This window comes from Aythya ferina, assembly GCF_964211825.1.
Source record: "Aythya ferina genome assembly, chromosome: 25".
Lineage (NCBI taxonomy): Eukaryota > Metazoa > Chordata > Aves > Anseriformes > Anatidae > Aythya > Aythya ferina.
In genome coordinates, this window is record NC_140323.1 from 4,441,313 (window position 1) to 4,466,390 (window position 25,078).

General features: G+C 57.3%; 1 protein-coding gene across 1 annotated transcript in view; it reads left to right on the forward strand.

The window, feature by feature from the left end:
- The first annotated feature begins 8,035 nt into the window (after positions 1-8,035).
- CDK18 (cyclin dependent kinase 18) overlaps positions 8,036-25,078 on the forward strand; it is a 33,094-nt gene continuing 16,051 nt past the window's right edge. The window contains exon 1 of the mRNA XM_084497911.1: positions 8,036-8,813. The gene's annotated coding sequence lies outside the window, so the exon portion shown is untranslated. The remainder of the gene's footprint in view (positions 8,814-25,078) is intronic.

Below are 25,078 nucleotides of genomic sequence, written 5' to 3' on the forward strand. Positions count from 1 at the left end.
GTGCTGCGCTGCTCTGATAGATGCTCCCCCAGCTGGGAGGTGCTCAGCATCCAGATGTTTGGGGGGATGCTACAAGCAGCACCAGCTCTGGGGCAGGATTGCCCACCCGTGGCTGGCTCTGCTGCTCCCCCAGGTCCAGAGCAGCGAATTTGTTCCAGCATCCCTGCCTGTGACAGAGTGAATGTGCAGAGTCCGGCTCGGTATGCAGAAATGCCTTGACATTTAGCCTTCCCTTGCGTTTGTTTAATAAGTAAACAGCTAAAAATAAGTTGGTTATACCCAAGGGGCTTTTGAGAAGCACTAAAAGCAAGAGAGTGAAGGCTGAACGCTGGGTAACAGAACTGGTATTTTCCTCTCACTCTCATTTCTACATCAAAGTACCTTTATGGACTTTATTTATTCCTGGCTTGAATCAGCACGAGCACAAGGAGAGTCAGGCTCAGCAGCTGCAAGCACAGACCTCTTCTGTGGTGCTAATTGGTTTAATCTGGGAGACAAGAGCACAGGTTTACCTGGCACAGTCCTGCCTAAGCCCTGTGCCTTGGAAATGACTGCACAGACTGCGTGTCCCCGCGGCTTTCCCTCTGCTGTGGATGCTCAGAGCTCAGCGAGCCGAGGGCAGGATGAGGCTGAGGGCGCGCGTGGTGCTGGGCTGCGGCCGCCCCATCTGCAGGGCAGGCAGCGTGTGTCAGGAGGGATCAGAGCCAGAAGAAGTCAGCAGGAAAGTTCCTCTGCAGCCTGCCAGGGAAGATGATTTCAGGCTGTGCTTCCAGCAGGTGAGCAGGAGAGGGGACCCAACACGCCGGGAGAGCACTTAGTGCCTGGGGAATGGCAGGGCCAAGGAAATCACAGCTGCAGACAGCTCCAAGGAGCTGTAGGTTCTCCCCACAGTCTGCCTTGCAGGGGGCAAAATTGGTGTTTTCCTCCCTGCCAGGTACCCCGGCACCAGTTAAGCCCAGAGCGGAGCTCCTGGGATGCGGGCTGGCCCGCGAGGCTTCATCTCCCCCCCCCCCAGGAATGTCTCTCTGCCCATCGTGACCTTTGCACGTCTGCAAACACACAGCACACATGTTTGCTGGGAAGGACGGGGCAAGGTCCTCACCTGCCCTAGCCAGATTTATTTTCTCCCAGAAGAGAGAAAAGCAGCTGGGCACTTTTTGGGGGTGCTGCGGCTGCAGAGCCCTGCCCTGGCAGCTCCCCTCTGATCACAGCACCCTCAGCCCCAAAGGTGCTGAAGAGGGAAGGGCTTGGGAAGGAAGAGTTTGGGAAGGAAGGGCTTGGGAAGGAAGAGCTTGCTCTCAGTACGTGGCAGCCGTGGATGCGATTTTCCTCCTTTCAGCTAACCGCTGCCATCTGCTCCAATTCCCCGATTACAGCAGCAGGCGCCGGGGGAGAACATCAGCTCCAGCAGCAGTGACAGACCCGCGGGGGCTGGAGCAGCTCCCAGGCACCACGAGCTCGGCTGGCACATTCGTAGAAGGGGGGATGCACCCACTGCTCCCCCTGCTAAGCCCCCCTGGCCGTGCCCCTACCACTCCTGTCCTCCCCGGGGTGCATTGCTCTGTGCCCCCTCCTGTGCCTGTGTCTGGCACTGAGGGTCAAACCCTCTCTTGGCTCTCTTTTTTGGAAGCCTTCTCGCGTTTATCATCCCTCTCACGCCTGCATCGGTGTTTTGGGAAGCCAGAGCTGGGCTACATCACTCATTTGGGCTGAAAATAGCTAACAGGCTGCGAGGCAAGCAGCAAATCCTGGCGTAGCTTCCTGAGGCTGTCAAAGTCAGCAGTGAGGGAGTCCCTTTCTGGTGACACCCAAGCTGTTCTTGCTGAACAGTGCCAGCCCGCTGCTGAGGCTCCTCCTTTTCCATCCATCCCTCGCTCCAGCAGCAGGCTGGGGAGAGCCCATGTGGTTCTCCAGCCAGACCTCCTGCACTGCCCAGGCCAGAGGTTGCTAATGGGGGTCTCGGTGGTTTGGGCTGGAAACCCCCCTCTGATGATCTGCTCTGAATTGCAGAGTATTTCTTGTATGCCTGGTACCAAGGACTCCCACTTTCTGCTGTCAGGGAAGCGCCGGGTGCTTTGCTGGTGTTCCTGGTGTGTGCTGAAGAGGAGAAGCGCTTGGTCAGCTCGGTTTGCCGGGCACATCTCCCCGCAGAACTGTGACCCTGGCCCCAAGAGGAAGCGGATTTAAGTCCCTTGGGACACTTACTCATCTCTTCCAGGCAGAGCGGGGACGGGCTGCTCACCCTGCAGCTCACCCTGCAAACTGCCTCGAAAAGGGAAGCTTGTCAGTGAGTCACTGGGATGGAGATGGATTGTTCCCTAAAAAAAAACCATAACTTACCTCCTCCCTGGGCTTGCTTCATACAGGGTCATGAGGGACAAGGTCTGCTCCCAGGAGCAAATTCCTCTGGGGCTGGGTTTGGCTGCTTTCAAACTGCAGCAGCTGCCCAGCGTTGGCCCCTGGGCTCCTCTCTGCACAGCTCCGATGCTTCAACCTCCATGAAGCACCACCGAGCCCACCTGGAGACCTTCAGGCAGGGCACTTGTGCTTGGTTCCTCCAGGTTCTGTGGCCCTGTGAAGACCGGGAGGCTTTGCAGGACATGAGCATGCCGGGTGGTGCCAGCCCAGCGCCTCGCCTTGCTGCGGAGCAGGGGGGGCGAACACAGCCCTGAGCCAAATGTCGCACCCCAAGGCCAGGCTCACCTCCGATGGCACCGCTGGCAGGGCAGTGGATGCTTTTTCTCTAGAGATCCTTGCTGGGGGAGAGGGTTTGGTATCGGTTGTACTCTCTCTTGTGTGTTTTTGTTTGTTTGTTTGTTTGTTTTTTCTGGCTTTGTCCATCGTGCCGCAGCAGTTGTGCAGCGGGTGCGCTTGCAGCAGGATCCTGGAGGAGATCCTTGGAGCATCTTTTGTACTTTCTCATAATTTGGCAGCTTCTGGTTGCTAAGTGCGTGGATCCCTGTCCTGGATTGGAGGGTTTGTTGTTATGGTGATGCTCCACGGACAAAATTAAGGGGAGCTGCCGGTGATGCTCCACGGACAAAATTAAGGGGAGCTGCCGGTGGATTCACCCGTTTGCTGTTGGCCTGACGGCTGCGTGGCCAGCTGTGTTTTGGCCAGCCCGGCTTTGTGGACGGTGACTTTTTGTTGTGTGCAGCATGCAGCAGGCTGACTTGTGCAGCGATTTACGCTGCCTGCAGCTGCGAGGCAAGCGGTGCTTACAGGGAGCCAGGTCCTGCGTGGGCCAACAGCAGAACAGGGCTCAGCAGGGCTCGGGCTGCGTGTTGTAGGGCACCTGCAGGGTGACCTCGAGGAGCTCCCTTGGCACCGGGAGCAGGCTCTAGGCTGCATTGCAAAGGGCTGACGAGCTTGCATCCCATTCTCCTGCTGCCTGTAAAATGGGAATAGCAAAATTCGTTGTGCCTTGCCCATACACGTAGCTGGAGTCCGTGGAGCTGCAGGCACCCAGCAGAGATGGGGTTTGTTGGGGTGGCTGTTGGGGTGACCTGCAGCCCCTGCACCCCTTGCTAACCCCGTGCACAGTCACAGGCGCAAACCAAGCCTCACGTTGCAGCAGCAGGCACCTTCCCAAGGGCAGCAGTGCTGCAGCCGGCCCCCTCGGCACTTGGTCAGAGCAGATCCAGATGCACCAGGCTGGGCACTCAAGCACGGGGCCGTTTGCCCTCTTGCTTTAGCAGCCAGCCTTTAAAGCAAAGCACTCTGCTGCTGAACTGCAGCGCTGGTCTCTGGGCAATGATTTCCACATGCCTGCATGTGCACAAGGGATTGCTGTCCACAGGCAGGGGAGGCATTGAACACATTTTCTTTCCATGACTCGCTGCCTGCGCTACTATTGAATGTCGGGGCAGCGCGGAGGAGAATTGCCGCCTGGATGCAGCAACTGTAAAACATTCCCCGCAGACCTACGCGCGGCCACTGGCCTTGGAGCAGCACACATGCGTGCCCATGTGAGTGTAGTGGTGGGGAAAACGTGCCTGTGAGCTGCTGGGGATCTGGGGGGATCCACAGCTCAGCCACGGCTCTGCGCGGAGGGGAAGGGAGCTTGGAGGGGCTGCAGAAAGAAGCAGGTGAAATCCCCTGGAGCTGGCCTCTGCTTCCTCCGTGAGTCAAGCACGTTCGTGCTGCTATCGTTTTGCCCAGGCTCCAGTCTATGCTGTCGTCTTTAATACACTTCATGCGCTTACTAGGGTTGCCAGGACATTTCCGTGATAGCGGTGGGCTGTGACAGGGGCTCCAAATTTCTCCCCAGCAAGATAGTGATGCCCAGAGGGCAGGGCACTGTTTGGTGACCATATATATCTTCCTCAGCTGAGTCTTACTGGGTCTGGAGCTTCGTTGTTCAGTGCATTTTTCCATGTTTGTTCCGTTCAGCTCCCTGCTGAGCACATCCAAACACCTTCCCCTTTTTACAGGACTCAGCCCCCTGGCTTGGAGACCCGGCAGGTGAGCCCCACGCTCTGCAGCCTCTTGGGGTGGGTGGGCAGGGATTGAATTAAATGGGGGCTAACAGCTTACAACAAAAAATTGCATGTCCTTACACTGTTTGCAAGGGATGCTTTGCAGCGTGGTGACAGAGGCCAGGCTGCTCCCTTCCTCTTTGGTGCATCTGGAGGTGCCGTGGCCTCCTAGGTCGAACTAAATGGTTTTGGAGGTTTTTTTTCCAAGCTAAACAATCCTGTGATTATGATTCTCAGCCCTTTGCCATCAAAACTGAACAGCCGCAGGTCTGTCAGCCCCCTGCCCATCCCACAGCTGCCCTGGACACTCTCCCTCCCCTCTCCCGAAGCCGGGACTGGATGCGGTGTCCCCGCTGGGGCCTCACCGCGAGGGAGAAAGGAGAGGATTTAATGCTTCTGGCTGGGAGCCACGCAGGGAGCATGCCTGGGGCAGGGCGTAGCTCTGCAAAACGAGTGCTGCTTTGGCCCTAGCGCTGTGTTCATCCCTGCAGTGCTCCCATGGCCCCATCCTCAGGCAGGTTTGCACAGGGACAAGGGGTGACAGCGGTGTCTGGCACCCTCTGCTTGGTCCTGCACAGCTGGGACATGCTCTCCCCATTGCCCCCAGGCTGTGCCAGCCCCTCGGCTTGCTGTGGTCTCTCCAACATCCCTGCAGCAGCGTCTGCTGAGAGGGAGGGTTCTGGAGAGGAACATCCCTAGCAAACCCCTTGGGTCCGTGATTAAAATGCTGCTCAGGATGCTGCAGCCTTCCCTGCTGCTCCCGAAAAACACCCCCGCCTGCACGCTGCCTGCAAACAGAGGCAGCGGCCCCGCAGCCCAGCCCTGCACCCGCTGTGTTTTATGGGCTGCAAGGGGGGGGGGGCAGTGCAAATGGGGCCAGTGGCAGGCGGAGCAGAGCCACCAGCCTGGGCTACGTGCATCGCAGCAACTCGGGGTGCAGCATCCGTTTGGATGGAGGCTCCCTGCTCGCTGCTCTCCTTCACGCCCCGCTTCTTTCCCCTCCCCAGCACTGTCCACAGCTGGGCTGAGGAGCTGTTTGCAGAGGTGGGAAGCACAGCCCACGTGTCTTTAAGAGGTGCAATTTGTACCCAAAGGGAGAGTGCGAGCCAGCACTCCCTTGGCTGCAGCGGGAGGGTGACACACTAGGAAATGCAAAATGAGGAGGAGAAGGATTTGCTGAGCAAAATCTCCCCCAGCATGAGCTGAAGTGAGCACAGCCATGGACTTACACAAAGTCTTGAAGTTTCCCAGACAGTCCCACTTTTTTTGTAAAATACCCCTAACTGCAGCGATCCCATTTTCACCCCTGATCTCTGCTGGAACCACACGAGGCTGCGTGATTTCAGCGTGACAGTACAAAAGGGGAAAACAACAACCATGGAGCCTGAAGTAATTTCAGCAAAAAAAAATAAAAAAAAAAAATCAGGAGAAGCAAGCATGCCTGCCTTCTGCTCAGCCATTAAGCTGGCGTGTTTGAAAAATGCCCTGCAGGCTCTGCCTTGCACCCGCACTGCTCCCCACTGCAGAGGCATCCACCGCTGGGTGCCAAGTCCAACAGCAGTGACCTCAGCCCGTGCTGCCCTTTGCAGAGCACCCATTAAGGGCCGGTTTGCTCTGGGCTATTACTGGTGGACCATCCCCAGCCCCGTTATGCAGTGTAAGTCTTGTTGGTACCATGTTTCTGTGCCTGGGAGCCGAGCCGTGCTCTTATCCCACGTGCTGGCATCCATCACCGCTTCTGCCATCAAGCCTCACGGCACACGGCTCCAGGAATGGCTCTCAGCTGCCGGCTTTGCCTCTCCGCGTCCTCCTCCCAAAGTCATCCCTGTCAGGGTTACAGCGTTCCCTTCCTCGGCACGGTGATTATTGTGATTTATGGTTATGAGGGACGTCACGCACCGGTGGCAGTCTGCGTGACACAGCCGCCCAGCTCGCGCCTCCGCCGCTAATTGCGTGTAACGCTCCTGCCCTTTGCACGCTGCCTGTTTCTCTTGCACAGCTGGGCTCTCTGGCCATCTCCGGCCCGGGGGCTTCCTTTCCTTAATTAGCCATCGCTTGTGCTGGGGATCTCCTCTGATTTCTGGTTTAAAATGGACTTGCAGTGCCAGGTGGTCTGATGGGGCTGGAATGGAACAGCAGTTGTTGTGCCACGGGCTGCACCATGCTGGGAACGGCGCAGAAGCCTTGGAGACATCTGCCCTGGGAGCCAGCTCCCCTCCAAAGGGAGGAGAGGGCTGAGGATGGCACCAGGGGCATGCCGAGCACGGCCGGACCGTGGGGCTGCAGCAAACGCAGCAAGCGAGCCGGTTTGTGCAGGCGGTGCCCTAAAGGGAGCGTGATGGCCAACGTCACACGGAGCTGCCGCTGACTGTGCAGCCCACATGACCGGGTACACATTGACCAGGGGTGAAGGCAGGGCAGGCTTCCACGCAGAGAGCCTGCACGCTGCACCTCTGGGGCTGCATCCTCTGCTGCTGCTCCCCAGGTCCTGCAGAGCAAAGGATGCGAATCCCCCGGTACAGGTGGGGACACGAGGAGTAAGCTGCTCACCCCCTAGCCCAGGGGAAGGTGTCTTGTCCCTGCTGCAAGTCATCGAGCCCCAGCTGTGCTCGGGGCAACATGCCTTGAGCTTGAAGTCCGCTCCTCGGGGGCAGTTCCAGTCCAGAGCCCATTTGTTCAGCCCTGCTGGGCTGAGTCTTGGCTCACGTGCCCCCGGGATGAGCTGGTGCCGGGTATTTTGCCCCCCACACGGAGCGTTACTAAAGGGTTTAGGTTTTAGCTGGGTGTTGCCATGGGACAGGTTTAAGTGAACAAATAAAAAGGAGTTTTGAGCAGCCTGGAAAGCATCCCGGTCCTCCATGGGGGCTCAGCTCTTACGCTTCTGCAGTGCCATCTGTGCACTTCCCCGCTCCTCCGAGTGTCTCCCAGCAAAGTTGATGGTTCTAATATAGGAAATGAGAGTCAACAAGTCCCCCCGGACTCCCACGTTCAGAAAGGAAAAGGGAAAAAGGAGTTCTGGCAACAGCAGAACTAAATGAGCCCGAATTTGTCTCTTCTGGACAGCCTTCCTTGTGGACTCGCGTTGCCTGGAAGGAGCAGATCCCACATACTTCCTGGGATAGGATTTCTCCCCAGAGACCTTGTGCCTCCTCTCTTCCTCCTCATCAGCTCTGCTCTGGCCCCTGGGTCTCTGCTCTCCGTGCAGATGGATTTTGTCCCTTCCCTGCCTTCCCCAGCCACGTTAAACCTCCTGCGCATCCCTCAGATCGAAGCATAAAACCCATTAATTACAAAAACTCTGCTGACAGACAGGTCGGTCTGCGGAGGGAGGGCGAGGATTAATATAGCTGGGGATATAAGAAATTAATTAGTTCCAGACAGACAACGTTGGCACCTCCAGTCAGCCTGATTTATTTCCACGGCCCGTCTATTTTTGGCAAACGGGGAATGTTTGGCTAAATATAAGGCAATCATAAATAGCTGGCGTGGAAGGTGAGGCTGCCACTGAAGACGGAGCCTCGCTGGAGTGACGGAGGCTGAAATTCCCGGGGCTGCCCTCGGGTGGGGACCACGCAGCCATCCCCCTCCCCGGATCTCCCCTGCACCGGGCACCGACTTTCGGCGGAGCACCGGCACCTCGGGGCTGCCCCCACCGCCGGGCATCTGCCCCGGGACGAGGAGGAAGAGCCCGGGGGGGTGGAGGGGGGAAATTCCCGGCCCGCAGCATCCCGGCACGGCCCCGAGCGGGCTCTGTTCGGCCCCGGGTTGCGGCGGGGAGGAGCCAGCACCGGCACCGGCACCGCGCCGGGTCCTGCGGCAGCACCGCTCCGGCTCCGGCACCGCTTCGGCCCCGGCACCGCTCCGGTTCCGGCACCGGCATCGGTACCGGCACCTCTCCGCTTCCAGCACCGCCAGCGGGCACCACTGCGGTTCCAGCACCGGCACCGGCACCGGCACCGCTCCGGCACCGACCCCGCTCCGGATCCCAGCACCGGCCCCGCTCCGGTTCCAGCACCGCCACCGGCACCGCTCCGGCCCCGGCACCGCTCCGGATTCCGGCCCCGCTCCGGATCCCAGCACCGCTCCGGATCCCGGCACCACTCCGGATCCCAGTACCGGCCCCGCTCCGGTTCCAGCCCCACTCCGGCCCCGCTCCTGTTCCCATCCCCGGCCCCGTCTCCGCTCCCAACCCCGGCCCCTCTCCGCTCCCGGTCCCGGTCCCGGTCCCAGCCCCGGCCCCGCTCCCCGCCCGGCCCCGCAGCGCCGCCCCCGCTCGGCCCCGGCCCCGGCGAGGCGGCGGAGGAAGGAGGAAGGAGGCAGCGCTGCCGCGGCCCGGTGAGTGCCGGGGGGAGCCGGGGGCGAGGGGGGGACGACCCCGAGCCGGGCAGCCTGGACTCGGGGGCTGGGGCTCCCTCTTCTGCTTTTGGGGCTGTCGGGGAGGGGACGGCAGAAGTTGGAGATGCGGTGAGGGAGGGTTCAGCTCCGGACCAAGTGCAGCAGGGATTTCCAGCGGGCTGCTCGCTGCTGGAGGAGATCCCCGAGCGCCTTTCGGTGCTGAGCGTGGCTTCGGGAGCCCTACCCGGTGTTTTTCCTTCTCTCAGCTCCTACCAGCGTGTGCTGTTTGCTGGGGGCCCAGCACGGGTTTGGGGGGCGAGGGTGGCCTGGAGGCTGCGGGGGGCGCGGAGCTGGCTCCAGGAGTGTGGAAGTTCGTGGGGCTGCTTGCAGGAGCCACACGCTCTGCCCGGTGTGCTCCTTGCACTGCCTTGTGCCCGTCGGTATCAGCCGTGTCCCTCCGAGGTGCCTGTTGCTGAGCCCCCGGGGTGAAGAGCAAGGAGCTCCCCCCAGGCAGGACCACGGGGAGCTGGTGTCCCTGCCCTGCCAGCACCCGTGCCAGTCCGCCTTTAACAAACCAGCTTGTCTCTCAGTGAAAATAAACTGGGAAGAGCCTGCAGGCTGCTGGGTGCGATGGTGGCACGAACTGTGAAAGGAGAAAGCATCGGAGATGGGCCTGGGGCTGCTGGCATGGGGCTATTTGTGCCCATCAACCAAATAAACCGTGTGGGGGGCGTGCTGGGGTTGGAAGAGTTTGAGGGGGGAGCTTTGGATGAGCAGCAGGCAGAGAGCTGGTGCTCCTGGATGAGGTCTGTGAAAGGGCCAGTGCCTTCGGGCAGGGCCTGTGTCCTGCTTTGGTTTCCTCCTGGGTGGTAACGGGGCAGCACGTGGCGCTGTGATGTGTGCTAACACAGAGCTGAAATGGGGTAAATGCAAGCACAGCCTTGTCTTCCAGCCTCACGTGGTTGTGGCAGGGCACCTGGGTCACCCCATCCGTGCAGAGGTTGTCAGAGGCAGCTCCTGTGCTCCTGGGAGGGTTCCCCTGATGCAAACGCCAGGCTGTGGTGGCAGTCGGTCAGTTACTGTCATGGGGACACATCAGCAGTGCCTCACTCATGGGTCTCAAAGGATGTTCATAGTCCAGAGCATCCCTTCCTCCAGGAGATACAAGCATGTTGGTGGGACACGACACATCCAAGAGCTAGATGCAGAAAAGGAAGAGGCAGGGATAGAAGCTGGGAACCTGGCCTTGAAACTCTCAGTTTGCTCTGATTTTCAGACTCTCTTTGACTGTCATGCCAGAAGATTTCTATGCCAGTTTTGGTGCTTGTACTGCAGGACCACTTCCTTCTGATGGGAGGGTTTGCAGAGCTCACAGATTTGTTCCCAGGCACCCAGACTTATGCACAGGATCTGAATGAAGATAATTAATAAATCAGCAGTGGAAGAACCTCCCCAGCAATGACTGGGAGTTCCTCCTCTCTTGACTGCTTGAAAAAGAGCAGAAATGTTATGGCTGAAGAGCAGCACTCCAGCAATCTGACTGTCCCTGGCCGTGCCATGGATTCTCTCTGACCTTGGACCCGTCGCTGTACCCCCATGTCCGAGTCTCCATCTGTTAACACTTGACCTTGCTTTGTTCTCGCAGGTTTGCTCCCTGAGATCTGTAGAGCATTGGGATGCTGGCAGAGATAGGCACGGAAGCACTAAAATACTCATTTCAACTCCTGAAGGTCCCTTTCACCAAACAAGCTCCCTTTGTGGTCCCTTGAATGGACCCTTCACGTAGACTTCGCTGGCAAGAGCGTGACAAAGCACAGCGAGGGTGTCCCATAGCCAGGCATTACAGGTGACCGAAATGCAGCAGATCTGCCCTTTCTCCTGGCTTCCAAAGTAGCTGTTTTAAATCTTTAGCTGCTGCCTTTTGTGTGCACTTACTGCCGCCGTGGCTGTGTCTGTCACAGCTGGGCACGGCTGGGGCACAGCCCTGCAGGTTTGGCCTTCTGCTGCTGGCACTGTAACCCGACAAGATAGATGAAGGCAGCTTCACTTCGCGTATGGGAAAGTGGAGAGACAAATGGCTTGCTCCAGGTGCAGCAAGGAGCCCGTGGCAGTAGGGGAATTGGATTTTGACCTCCCAAGTCCCCAGGATCCCTCCTTTTGCTCTGTCCTACGTGGTGCCCCCCGCCACTTGGTGAGACAGAAACCGGTGTATTTACTTCACGTATGTCGTGTGCATTAAGGTATTAATGCTGCGGTTTCCACTGAAACCACCCCCTTGGTCTGGCCTTCTGGAGAGAAATCAATGTTTGGTCATTCCTTGTAAACCCCGAGACATTCCTCTGGCTTCCTTACAGACCTGAGGTTTGGGCCAGGAGCTCTGAGAATCTCCAGAAAACCTGGGCTGTATGTTTGGAGTCACGTCCAAATGATTTTAGGAGTTGCCAGGAAGGTTTATACTCACTAAAGGCCTCCCAGTTTCTCATTCCACGCTCGGGAAAACCGAGGCAAAGCAGCAGCTCCATGGCACTGGCAGCAGGACAGGGACTCCGGGCTCTGGGGACAGCGACAGAGCTCAGAAATGCTCCGAGCCCAGCTTGGAGTGAGTTTCACTCTGGGTAATTAGTAAAACCCCGAGAGGTCAGCTCTGCCCCTGCTTGATGACGTGCCCTTGGTTCGCATCCATACAGATAGACAAACAAGAAAAGGTCTCAATTTAAAAAGCCCTTTAACCGCTTTGAGCAAACTCTGCCCAGGCAGGGGTTTGACCTGCTGAATTTGCTTTTCTCCAAATTAACTCACTTCTGCTGTTTGTAGAGGGAAAACTGATAGCAGAAAGCAACCTGTTGATTAATGTAGATGTGAAAGGCTAGATTACAATCGGGTGAACAATTAACTTTGCAGAGTCGATCTGTAATCAGATGAAGCATCTTTTGCTCTCTCTTACCATGCCTAATCAAGGTTTCTTTTCAGGTAGCGTTTTGCCCGCAGCCAGCACTGCTCATCTGCTGCTTGTTTGCTCAGCCACTCACAATCTCAGCTCCTATCTTTGTCTAGCCAGCCTGGCTGAAAAAGAAGCCAGTGCAAAATTGTTTCCAAGCCACAGAGCAGAGCAAGCAAGCCTCCAGAGATGGCTGGGGTTGGCCTGTGCTGCTGACACCACTGCAATATCTCATCTCCTTTGATTCCTTCTTTGCCTCCCTCCTTTCACGTGGCTTGTTTGTGCTCCATCTCCGATCTGAGATCGGTATTCTCTTGCCTTCTGTGTTTCCTTGCTGGTTTAGGGATGAGCTCCGAGCCACCACAATTAAGGCTCCACTTCTGCAGCCAGGCTTGGTGCTCTGCATTCCCACTGGGAAAAGCCCCCAGGGTTGATCCCTGCTGGACCCCTGACCCTTTTTGCACCTGAGCAGCAGCTGGGCTCCTGCTAAAATTCTCACTCCTGTGCTGAATGCTTAACGACCCACAGCTTTAAGAGCTGCAGGAACACAGGGTACAGAGCAGGAGGCTTTGGGGTAGTTGGATTTGGGCACTTTTTGCTTGTGATGTCTCTGTGCCACCATCTCCTATCAGGTACTGTCCATATCACACTAGGGGGCTGGGAGGATAAATAACTTGCAGAGTGCTCGCCCTGTGGAGCTGAGGGCTGTTTGACCTCTGTTTTCAAAGATTCATGTTCCTTGCTTTTTTTTTGGAAGCAGGTCTCCCAGAGCAGCTCAGGTGGGGGCATTTCAGAGCATCCCTGGCTGTGCACAGACCGCTGCGATCTGTCCCTGGGCCTGCTGCTGACCTGCTGGGAGCCTGGCCCTCTATTGTGCTTCCCTTTTATCTCCCTTTGTGGATTTAAATCAGGAGCATTTGGAAGCAGGGACAGCTTCTCATTGCTGCCTTTTGCACAGCAGTCCTCGGTCTCTGGGGCCAGCGTAATGAAAATAATCCATAACTCCAGCAGCGAATTTCTGATGCGGTGCCATCGGTGCCTGGTACCGGCCACCTCTGGCAGCGCCGTGGGAACACAGGGCATCATCGGAGCTGTTAGTGCTGGTGATGCACAGCAGAGGAAGTAAACAGGATGGAGCTGTGTGGGATTTGCTGCCCTTTTATTAGTAGATGGAAAGGGAAGGTGAAGGTGCAGGGCTTCTCTGTACCTGGAAGGAATGGCACTGCTAATGAGGGCACTTTGTGGCCAATTAACGGAGCATTTAATCCAATTATTGTGTTACTCTTCGTTTGCTACACCCATACAACTCACCCTCATGACACCCTTGAGCTGGCACTATCATCTTCGTTTATCAGATGGGGAAACTGAGGCCCGGAGCATATTCCTGGCCCTGGCTCCCAAACCTGAGGTCTAAGCAAGCCTCGAAGATGTGCTGCTTTGTGCTGGGCTGTAGCCGAGAGCTGGGGCCTTGGGAGGTCTCCCAGAGGGACACTGCTGTGACAAGATTTTTATTTCTCTTCTGGGCACTTGTTCAGCCTTTCCTCACGACCTGACATGCAGGGAAATGTTTTATTGCAGAAGGCTTCTGCGTGAACCCGCTCCCCCTCCCTCTCTTTCTTCTCCAACCTCTGCAATGCCCGGCTGATTCCTTTAAAACAACCCCAAATTCCCCAGCTGGGGGCTTTGGAGCAGGGCAGGGGGCTGGGTTTGGTTGGGTTCACAGAGTGCTGCTGTGGGTTTGATGACTTTTAATTGGATTGCTAAATTAGAAAGAGGAGACTGTTGAAGCCGATCAGAAGCACTGCAGCCTCGGAACAAATCAAAATGTGCCTTTTTTGGGAAGCAGAAACACTCCAAGCCTTCTGCTTGTTTCTGCCATTTCTCTATTTTGATTGAAGCAGTTTATTTCCACTCCGTCTAGTTAATTACTTGATAAGCGTTAATAGGCTGGGACCACTTGGGGGCTGTGATTTATGATCCCCACTAGATTTAGCTGCACCCTCCCTCACCGTTGCTCCTCTGTCGTGCCCGCTTCTCCCCGCGCTGCCCACTCTTGGAGCCGTCTCTATTTTTAGTTGCTGAAGCTGATGAGGTTTGTGGACGGGAGCCTTAACTCCGTGAACATGCACGCGCATACAAATTCACGTATGGAGGTTTTTTTTTGTTGTTTCTTGTGCTCCAGCATGGAGCACCCCTGGGAGCCTGGTTTTACGCTGCCTCGCGTGGCTTGAATTATCTGGGGGAAAGCTTCTTAGGCTGGCAGCTTATGCAATGAGCCTGTGCTGGAGCAAGTGCTGCTGATCTGTGGGTACCAGGGACATAACTGGGGGTCTACAGTAGCACTTTGGTTCCTCTTTTTGTCTTTCAGACTCTAAATATCTAAAATTGCCCAGAGAAGCTGTGGGTGCCCCATCCCTGGAAGTGTTTAAGGCCAGGCTGGATGGGGCTGGTGGGAGGTGTCCCGAATTGGCTGATCTTTAAGGTCCCTTCCAGCCCAAAGCATTCTGTGATTCTACGAAAATCCGGTTTGAAGGGTGTCATAGCTGCTCAGGTGACCTCTTTTTACCCAGGAAATGTCCTCCTGCTGCACCTGCCTGTGTCAGTGTGTTAAACTGCTCCATGCCACGCTTCACCAGGCACCCGAGTGCAAGTCAGCCCTGCCCTGATGAAGTCAGGGGACCCACAGCAGCAAAGGGCGTGGTGATTTTGCCACCAGCTAAGGCTGTGAGCATCGCAAATCCTCTCCAGTTTCATTGTAGGATCTGTGCTGTGATGTGTGCTGTCACCTAGATGGCACGGAGGGCTAGAAGCTACCCGCTCATTTCTGCAGTGCCAGCAGCGCCGGTGGCCTGGCAGGGAGCGTGCTGCCAAGGCTCAGGCAGGGTCTGCTCCCAGAACGCCAAATCAAGGCAGCCAGGCTCTATAAAGAGCAGAATGGAGAAGGAAATGGTGCTGAGGTAGTGGTCTGGAGGCCGGATCCCGTGCTAGATGTCCTGGATGCTTTTCCTGACTCTAACTGCTATTTGGGTTTGGGTGAGTTTGGTCCCATCCCGTCCCCGAGAGGGGATAGTGGCCAAATTCACTGCTTGGCTGAGGTATCAATGAAAGGCTTGGCTGTCCTCAAACAAAGTCATCAGAGGGGTGAGGAACTGTTCCTGTGTTACTTTAGGCACAAAAACCTTTCCAGCATCTGTTCTTCGTGCCTCAGATGGGAGCAGTGATTTAAGAGCAAGGAGAATCTGCTACGGATGTTCCCAAGGGCCGGTCAGCTTGTAATTATTAACTAACTACTGCACAGTAATTGCTGTGCCACAGCCTGCAGGAAGTACGGGCGGTCAGGAACAAGCTGTATCTCACAAATCCCAGCCTGCTCTTATCTGTCCTTTGTATTTTGCCCATCCTGGTGGTATCGGACTTGCAGCCCTGCCCGTCAGGCTCCCAGGAGGGACGTACCCAGCTGGGTACCTCTGCCTGCTCTTTGCTTTCAGTGTTTGCAGCCAGGGGACTGAAGGCCAGTGTTCATCCAGAGCAGGGAGCAGCTGCATCCCGGGCGGAGGCAGCAGGGAGAGCCTCTCCTGCAGGTCTGCCAAGGTCCTGCTTGAAGAAGACCACATCTAGGGGCGAGCTTTGCAGCCCTTGTGATCTGCCTCTACAACGGCAGCATTGATACCGTGTGTTTTGGGAGCGTGGCACTGGCCAGAGGAGGGAAACGAGCAGCCCCGGAGGCTGAAAGCCTCCGTTTGTCCCGGGAGCAGGTTCAGGGCTGCCAGCAGAGCTGCACCGGGGGGACTGCCCATGATGGCACGTGCCCCGAGCAGAGCTGAACATCCTTTGGGGTCCCAGGGGACCCTGCAGAGCCCGTGTCATCCCTCACAGCAGATGGAACAGGGGCAGGACCCGTGCAGAGCCCATCAGCTGGCACAGCCCTGGTGTATTTTGCTTTTAGAGGAAGAGCAGGAGCCTGAAACGCTGCCCGGTGCGGAGGAAACCTCTGCAGGGCCAAGCCACACTGCAGGCTTGTGTGGTCGAGGCAAGAAACCCCAAAGGGACGCCTCAGACTGCCCCGATCGGAAGAGCTAAGGGGTTTGTTTTTCCGCCTGTTTGGCTTTTGATGCAAGGCAGAAAACTGCTCTGACGTGGGGTGGAGGTTGGGGAGGATGGGCTGCCAGGGCTGCCGCAGGCTGGATGAAAAGTCCTGCTCAGCACCAAGGGCTGTGGCCGAGGGGATGTGGGGACACAGGGACCAAAGCCACAGCAGCACGGTTTGAGCATTGCATTTACCAGGTGCCTCCAAACTGTTTTCAGCCCTTCGAAGGGGCTCAGAAGGGTTGGGATGGTTTAGTGCACCTGGGCAGCCTCCCAGCACCTGGTTTTTTAGGCAGCAAACTCTATTTGCAGTGTAAATCGGTGTGTGTGAGACGGGATGAAGAGGGGAACCTCACCTGCTTGGGAGCCTGGAGGAGGCAGAACCAGCAGTTCTAATGCTTTTTGGTTATACCCAGCACCAGCAGCACAACCCTCCCAGCACCATCCATCCTCCTGCTTCAGCAGTAACCCTGAGAGCCCAGCAGAGAGGAGCTCTCCTGGCTGCTGCCCTGTCCCTAGGGAGCTGGGGCTGGGGTGTGCTGTGCTGCCCAGAGCCTCCCAGCCCCAGGTTGCAGCTCCACAGGGATGGGAACGCGTTTCCTCTGCGCAGGAGGTGCGGAGAAGAAGGCCCACGTCGGTCGTTTTTAATTCCCTGAAAGCGTGGCACAGTATCTGAGGGAGAAGGTGTGTTTTTATAAATTACCATTAGCAGCGTGTGTTCTATTTAAGTACTTAATCCCTTCCAATCCCTTCCTATTAACGATTAATTGTGCAACTAATCGCACCATGATAGCGGCACTGCGGGCCAGGGGGTTGCGGTGGGCGCAGGCAGCACAGGAGAAGAGAATTGGGTGGGAGGGGGCGGCACGGCTCAGCTGACGGCCTGCCGTGTGAACACCGGCCAAATCTCCTGTCTCTTTGGGTCTCAGGATTATAATCCTTCCTTATCTCGAGCGGTTTCTGTGAGGCACACGGCTTATCGGCTTGCGAGGCAGGAGAGGAGCAGGGCTGAATACAAGTGAGCGAGTTTGGAGCGCTCCTGCCTGATGTAGTCCCTTCTCATCTCCATTTCTGAGCCTGGAGCCCCCTGGACTCTACCAGCCTGTTGCTGAGCACCACGTGGAGGTGTGGGCATGCTCTGATTTTGGGGGGATACGTCTGAAATCATTTCAGGCCTTCTGGTGTCCTACAAGAGGGCAGGAGGATGCAGGCCACAGTGCCCACTAGCTCCTACCCTTCCCTAGCAGTGCCAAGGACTGGTGAGCCCAGCCATGTGCTTTCCTGCAGAGATCTCCCTCCCTCCCTCTCTTCCCCTCTGTTTATCTCGTTCTGCACTCTGTTATCTCCCCCAGCTTCCAAGACTCGTGCAGAAATGCCTTGAGTTTGTCAAGGACGGCGAAGCTGGGGGAGCCTGAGCCAGCCTGCAAAGAGAACTGCAGGGGGGCCGAAAGAGGAGCAGGGAGGGGGCTTGGGAGGGAAGAGATGGGATGGGAGGGGAAAACAAGGTTCAGAAAACAGAGATTCTGTTTAAAAACCACCAAATGCACTTGCTTTGTCTGCCATTCTCGTGACTGACTCCACAGCTTTCAGGACGCCAAGCTGGGGCCTGGCTTGGCAGAGCAGACGTTATTTACAGTTTAATACGGAACAAGGTTTATCTAAACAGTGAGCGCTCGCCGAGTTCCCAGATATGCATGAAATGTTGCCCTCCACGGGGAAGTGAGCAGAGGTTCGCAGGCACCGAGGCGTGTTTAATCTGTTTATACATCTGGGAGATCTCCCTCTGGTACCCAGGCAGGTCGGCGTGGGATTTAGCATGAAAATCTGTGGTGGTGGGGGTTAGCTGCAGCTGGATGGGTTCCTCTGAAGGACAGTGGGGTTCCCTGGAAGGCAGCACCTGGGATGTAGCAGGACAGTCCAGGCTGCTGGCACATCTCGTCCTGGGCTGCCAGGAGACGTCAGGACATCTGGGGACATGAGGATGAGGAGCAAAGCACAGGGAGCTCGCTGCATCTCGCACCAGCCTCCTGCCTTTCTGCTCTCCTGGCTCTTCCTCTGGAAGCTGGTGGAGGGGGTGAGGCTGTTACTAAGAAGGGTTTTGGGGTCTGGGCACAACCTGGTTGGCAACCCCCAGACCTCAGGCACGTGGAGCTGCCCATCTCCTGGCGACTGCTGTGCTCAGATCCCATCTGGAGCTGCACCACCTGAGGACTAGCTTCATTTGCTTGCGCCGGTTGTTCCCTGAGACATTTGCTACTGTGAAAATCTGTTTGTTTCTGCGTTATTCCTTCCCTGCGTGTGGCCCAGACAATGTCTGGTTTTCGCTGCGCTGCCCAGCCCCTGGCTCTTTGCAAAGTGCTTCGTGCGCAGAAAGAAGGCGCCCGGCGTTCTTGCAGCTGTATCAGCACTGAGATCTGGGAAGCCACGGGAGGAGAGGAAGGGACACTCGGCTCCCCTCAGAGCCCAGGGAGAAGCTGCCAGCTTCAGGTTGGGCTGGGGGCGCGGGGGAGCCCAGCACCCAGGCAGAGCTCTTGCAGAGTCCGGTGCCTCGTAACCCATCTCACTGGGACCCCCAGCAGCCACCTGCAGGTTTGGGGGGCTGCTTAACCCCCCCTTGCTGCTTCAGAGGGCTGCTCAATCCCCCCCCCCCCCAGCCCTACAGTGCTGCCCCCGGCTGGGGCTCAGCACTGCTGCGGGAGCCCTGGTAAGGAGGGGCTGAAAGGGCTCACAGCATCGCTGCTCCCATCCTGGAGGAGATGGGGATGCCAGGAGTAATTACAGCCCGTGCTGTGCTTTGAAATCCTCCGATTCCTCGAGCGTTGGCTCCTTGTGCTCCTACCTGTGTGGCTGCGTCTCCGAGCAAGAAACGCACAGGCACACGTGCGCAGAGCCCTCCGAGGATGGGTGCACAACTGGTTTAAGATTAAATACCAGATTAGCGCAATCCTTGGCAGGGAAGCAGACTTGCAGTGTTTGCTCGCTACCTTGCTATCATGTGACTGTTCCGGAGCTTTAAATAAAACAGATTTGAAACCCTGCTGCAAGGAGTTTTATGTGCCTAATGCCGAGCGGTGAGACCGCAGCTGCGGGGCGCAGGACTGGGGAGAACCCCCCAGCAGCTGGTGCCGGGTCGGGGAGCAGTAGGCCAGGAACACCGGCTCCTTTCATTCATTTCTTTTCCTGTTGCTGCAGAAAGATCCGTCCACGTGTGCCGTGGGGCTGCTTTATTAGCGGGGTTGGCTCCAAGGAGCTCGTGGGTCTGAGCTCACGCTGGGAGGAAGGCGCCTTAATCCCCCACGGAGCCGTTTGCGGAGTCTCCGCAGCTCCTCCCCGTGCCAGGCTGGGTGCACGAGGTGGTGTTTTGCCTCCCGGGGGGCTGAGTGGCACAGACCCAGGTATCTGCAGCGGGTGGGGAGCATAATGGGCAGAGGGAGGGTTTGGAAGTGAGGTTCGTGGCAGCAGAGCATGGCAAGCTGGACTCCATGCGCTTTTATCTCCTCTCCTCGAAAACGCACGGAGAAGAGCGGAGCTACTCATTGCTCTGAGTGCTTGTGGTGGTGCTCCTTACAAACGTTGGGCTTCTGGCTTTGATAAAACTATTTTCTCTGGAAAATGAGGTCATGCCAAGACCCTTTGATGCCACACTGCCCCTGGTAAAGCTTTTTGTGGGAGTCCGGCCCTCGTTTCTCCTCTCCACCTTTTTGGTGCGTGCTGTTTGCTGTCCCCCTCGGTTTCCTCCGAGGTAGTTGCGTGGAATTTGAGAAATGCGGCATCGGGTGTACAGGATGTAATTTGTTTCCTTAAATACCCTCCCAGGAATGCCTTCAGCAGGGGACTGGGCAGGGCTGTGCGATCACCCAGTGTGGCTTTTGGAGCAGGGACAGCGTGGCACCAGCCATGGTGGTCATGGCCATGGGCAGCAGGTCGGTCTGAGCCCCTGCCTCTGGCTTTCCTCAGCCTTTGCTGGTGGCCTTCCTTGCAGCCCTGTGCCAGGAAGAGAGGGCTTGGTAGATGAAATTAGAGGTCACAGGGGTAAAGTTGGAGTATTTTCTGGTAGGGAGATGGCTGCTCCTGTGACCGCTGCAGGAAAGCAACTCCTGACTTTCCGTGAGCTCACCTGCGTGGCAGTTGCAGAGCAGCGTACGAGCTCGCAGCCTGGGGAGCTCTGTGTGGGCTGGGGAGGGAATGAAAGCTCCAATTACAAAAAGACAAGGAAAGAAAACAGCAATTAAGAAGCCAGCAGACTCTGCGTACCCCGTGCTGGGTGTGGGTGGCAGCGTGGTGCAGCTTCCTCCAGCGGCACGGAGCCGCAGGTGTGCTGGGGGGAGGCTCGGAGGGGCTCGGTGCTCCTGCACCAGGGATCTCCTCCTGCATGGATCCTCCTCCCACCTGTCAATAAAGGCAGGGCAAGTGCTGACAGCCTGAGCCGCAGGTTAAACCACTGCTGGAGAGAAAAGAAGGGGCTTTGTGCTGCTGACAGCGAATTTCGTTGGCAGCTGGAAGCTGGCACCCCCCTGCGCTGGCTCTCTGAGCTGCCTGGGACCTCTGACTGCCATGGGGGGGACAGCGTTTGGTTGGTGCTTTGGGAGCATTCAGTGGGCTTGGTGGACACTTTCTTGCCTGTGCTTGTATATTTGGAAGCCTTCCAGCATTTTGGGATGTGATGCTGGGAGAGGGCAGCATGGGACCCCAGATCTCAGGGGCTCTTGAGGAGCCAGCGGGCGTCCCAGCGAGTTCCTGGTGGCACAGCAGGAAGAGCCAACCTGCCTGGGGTGCAGTCTGGGTGCTGTTAGTTGACTGTCAGCCAGTAACCAGCTGAGTGTCATAAAAGGCAAGAACCAAGCTGGCTTTTGCTGCGAGTGTTCCTCTCCGGTAATTACTTGTGCTGCTCTCCCAGCAGCTGCTCACCACAGCGTGATGCTTGGCAGGGACGTGCCTGCTGGGCAGGAAAAGGGTGAGAGGAGAACGTGATTCATGGAAAAGGGGTGACAGTAGCTAAATGTCTTGCAGCAGATCAGCAGCACCTCCAGGAACACACCTGAGCTGTAAAGCGCTGCTGCCCTGGCTTTTTGCCTCCAGACAGCTCATTACAGCCCAGGTCTCCTGGCCGTGGTGTGGCACCGTGGGGCAGTGCTGCCATCGTGGTGAGTGCTGCCGGTGGGATGTGTGCCCTGCATGCCCAGCTGACAGCAAATTCAACCTCAGTAACTTCAGTAGCTCCTGCTGCAAGATGAGCATCAGAGGGAGCATCCCCTGGAGCCCAACGCAGCCCTGGCTGGCTCTGAGACAGAGAAAGTCGTGTGGTTGTGCCGAGACTCGTGCATCTACTGCTAGTCCTGAGGATCTGCTCTGCAGCTGGAGCCAAGCAGCAGCAGCACTTCATCTGCTGGAGCACGGGATGGGCTGACGGACACCGGGCTGCTCATCCCCTGGAGACAGTGATGGTACCAGAGGGATGCTGGCACAGGCACCTTCGGGTGCCTCTGTGTGGCTCCCAGGCAGCAACAAGGCAGGCATTGAGGTCCTGCTGCAGTGGGCGAGCTGCTTGCTATCAGCCTATTGTTGATGCAGCCGAACACTGGACACTTCTCTCAGGTTGTCCTCTGCCAAGGAATAAGCACCCAGTGTTCGTGGCTGCCGGAATAATGAGGGTCATTTTAGTGCCCTCCTGGGCGCTGCCCTGATCTCATCACGGGCCGGGGAGGGAAGAGCCAAGGGAGAGCTGCCGGCTGCGCCACGCAGGGCTGCGGGCACGGCAGGAGGCAGAACAACTCTCCTTTGTGCGCTCGTGTTACTGGGCTCATTGTCAGCACTGAGACAACCGGGAGCGGAGCCGCATCGAGCAGAGCGGCGGCGATTTCTGCTCCCAGCCATGCATCAGGCACAGGTTATAGGTTCTAGAAAGGCTGGGGCTGCGGGAAGCTGTCTGTAGCGTTCACCTTCCCAGGATGGCTTTGTGGTTTTGGGCTCAGGGCTGTATGTGCTCCATGTGGCTGGAGCTGTTGTTTCCTCTCCAACGATGTCCCCTGGCACCAAGGGAAGCTGCTGCGGAGAGGAGGGTGGAAGCCCTCCGTGCGCCCCACAAACCAGGCTGTGAGCGTCCTGTGACCAAGGAAGAGGCAAAGAAATGAGAAGGGAGGCAGGATGCATCGTCATTCCCCACTTACAGCTGGGGAAGGCGAGGCATGCGGAGACAGCTGGGGTGGGAGCCAGCCTCGAGTGCTTGCTGCGGGGTCATTTTTCCTCCCAAGGCTTCCCTTGATCAGTAGATGTGAGAAGAGAGGGCAGCGAACTCCTGGCTGCTGTAATCACCTTCCTGGCGCACTGCATTTGTTGTAATCATGGGAGCCAGTACAGGAGAGAGAAAAATTGTGACACGAGGGTGGATGGACTCCCTGGAGACCCAAGGTTTCCTTTCCAATCATGCCCAGCGCAGTCTCTGCCTTGGGATGATGGGCTTGCCGTTTGCTACAGGACTCCCGTAGATTAATAGGAATTGATTGCAATCCCTCCCCTGCAGGACCACGACCTCCTGGCGGGGGCTTTGTTTCCTGCGTGGCAGGGAAATGTCAGGGCCCCCGCGTAGCAGAGCTCAGCAACGGGAGGCAAATGTGCAGGAGGAGAGCTGGCCTCGCTCTCTCCCCTCATCTCTCCCCTTTTTGGTTGTCATCGCTGCAAAGAGCCACATGGGAAAAGGTCCAGGTGGTGGCTGTGGGGTGGGCTGCCTGTCCCAAGGGCTCCCAGGATGCGGCCCCCTCTCTGCAGGGCTGTGCTGGTTCTCAGAGCAGCTCTGGCCATCCAAACCAATGTTTCTTGGTGCTTGGGCTGTGCTCTGCTCCGTGGCATCCCTCCCAGGGAGGGAGCGGCTGGGAGCTCGTTACCCCAGGGAGGAATTTGTGCCGACAGCTGAGCAGCCAGAGAGACCTCGCTGTGGTGGTCAGGGGCTGGTATCCTTCCCTGCCCCTCTGCCCTCACCCCGCTGGGATTCCCAGCTGCTGCAGCAAATTCGGCATCACCCCGATGTCTGCTGGAGTTGTCCCCGAGGCCAGCTGCGGTTTCTGCCTGACTCCCAGCCTTGAATCTCTCCCTGTTCCCTTCAGCACCCCTCCAAGGACCTGGCTTTGGCCCTGTAAGGCCATGAGAGCAGAGGAGGAGGAGGAGGTGTCCCACGGAGGAGCCGCTCTTGCACCACTTCTCCCTGCCCTCCCTCTGCTCTGGGGCTTGTGCCAGGAGCGAAGTGGGTTCGGCTCCTGCTGCTCCATGGAGAGGGCTCGAGGGCTGCTCTGCTGAGCTCTTGGTCGCTCCGACTTCGTTCTCCAGGCCTTGGATGTGAGCAGGGGCACGTATTCAGCTGGTGCCTCGGCGCGGTGTTTGCTCGGCCCTCTCGCCACACGCAGCGCTGCACGATAGCCGTGTTTGCAGAGCAAATAGGGCTCCACCAGCAGAATTCCCCATCTCCCCGATACTCCCGGGAGGAGCGAATCCACACTACCCAATAGCTAGGGGCAGGGGCTGGAACTGCTGAATGGGGCTGTTCATTTTGCCTTGTAAACACAACTGGTAATCTCGGGGGTTTGAAAAAAGCAGACGATTCCCTCCAAGCCTTCCACCTTTTCAGCTGGGAAACGAGGGCAGGAGTTTGTTAAAAACGGCAACAACAAAAAAAAAAAAAAAGAAAGAAAAAAGAGAGAGAGAGACTTATTTGTGAATAGCAGTAAAGTGGTTGTGGCTTGAAAGCCCTGCTTCTGAGCCTCTGCAATGCGCTGCAGGAGGAAGGGGAGAGCTCCACATGCTGAAGATGGTTTGTCTGTGCCGAAAATACCTGCCCCTTGGCTTCCCAGAGGAGAGCCAGGGGGGTTTGCTGTGCAAATGCAGGAGATTCATGCGGAGAGTCGCAGCCCGAGTGCCTGTGGGAATAGCTCACCAAAAAACAGCAAGCAGTCGGTGCTAGAGCAGTGAAGGTGGCTCTGAACGCGGCGTTTAAGGAGTTGTTAACATCTCATCTCGAGCATGTGATTAGCTTCCCTGGCGGGACTCGGCTTTAGGCTCTTTGAAGTGTTTTAGCCAAGTATTTACTATCTGACTGTCTTACAGTAAATGCAGATCATTCACGCGGCTGGCTTTAATCCCCGGTTCTTGGCCAAAGTCCAGGCTGAGTGATTTCATTTCTGCCTGTCGGTGCCTAAATTCCTCGTTGCCATTTTAGATCGCTTCTCCCCTGCGTGCCCCGCTGCGCCACGTCGTGTTTCGGCATGTCGGCTGCCTTCCTCCATCCCCAAGGTGCCTCTGGCCAGGGGCCATCCTCATTCCCGGGGAGCCTGGAGAGCCTCGGGGCTGTAAAACGAGTGATCTCATCGCCCTGCTTACCAAGTGTCACTTTCGCAGCAAGCCACTAAGTGCCCCTGCTTCCTTTAGTGCCCTGCTGCTAAAATTCAGGGCAAGCAGGCAGCCGCGAGCAACAATTCCTTGCAAATCCGTGCCGTGGGAGCAGGCTGCACGGCTCCCTTTAGCTGTGAAGGGGATGCCCTCTCCCAAAACCTTCTCCTAAAGCAACGCAGCCACAGGTTACCCCCTTCCCAGGGTGGGACAGAGCCCCCTGCACCCCATGGGCTGCTCCTGCCCATGCGGTGTGCGTGCACCCAGGCAGGACGTGGGATGCCACCGCTGCTGGAGGGGGGCTGAATCCCAGCCGTGGGGCACCTGCATCCGAGCGGCCCTGTGGTGACAGAGCAAACTCCTCTCCGACAGGCGTGGAAGGCTAAGAATAGAATGAACCCATAAAATCCACCTGACAAATGCCTCGACCCCATCGGCAGATGCCAAGCAGGTCCAGGGCTGCCTGGAAAGAACAGCCCCAATTAGACGGAGCCGTAAAGATAACGAGCGCGGGGCAGGCTCGCGCAGAGCAGCAGAGGTAGCTGCTGCTCCCGGTGCTATTTTTGCCCCCACCCCACTTCCTCTCCAAGGAGGTTTATATTTAGCAGCCTGGAGCTAAACGATGGCAGGGAGGGGAAGGATTCAGAGCAATCTGGAGCACAAATTTGTCAGTGCTAAGGTGCTTGCCTTCTAGCTATTCGCGCTGCTAAGAGGGAGGAGATGGAAAGACCCCTTGCGCTCTTTCCCCTGTTTTATTCCATGCATCTTCCCCAGTCCTGGACTCCAGGGCCCTTCTGGAGGTTGTGGGGTTCCCTAGAGGGCGAAGCTCATGCCCAGCACCTTTCCTGACCTTCTGGTCCCCCCC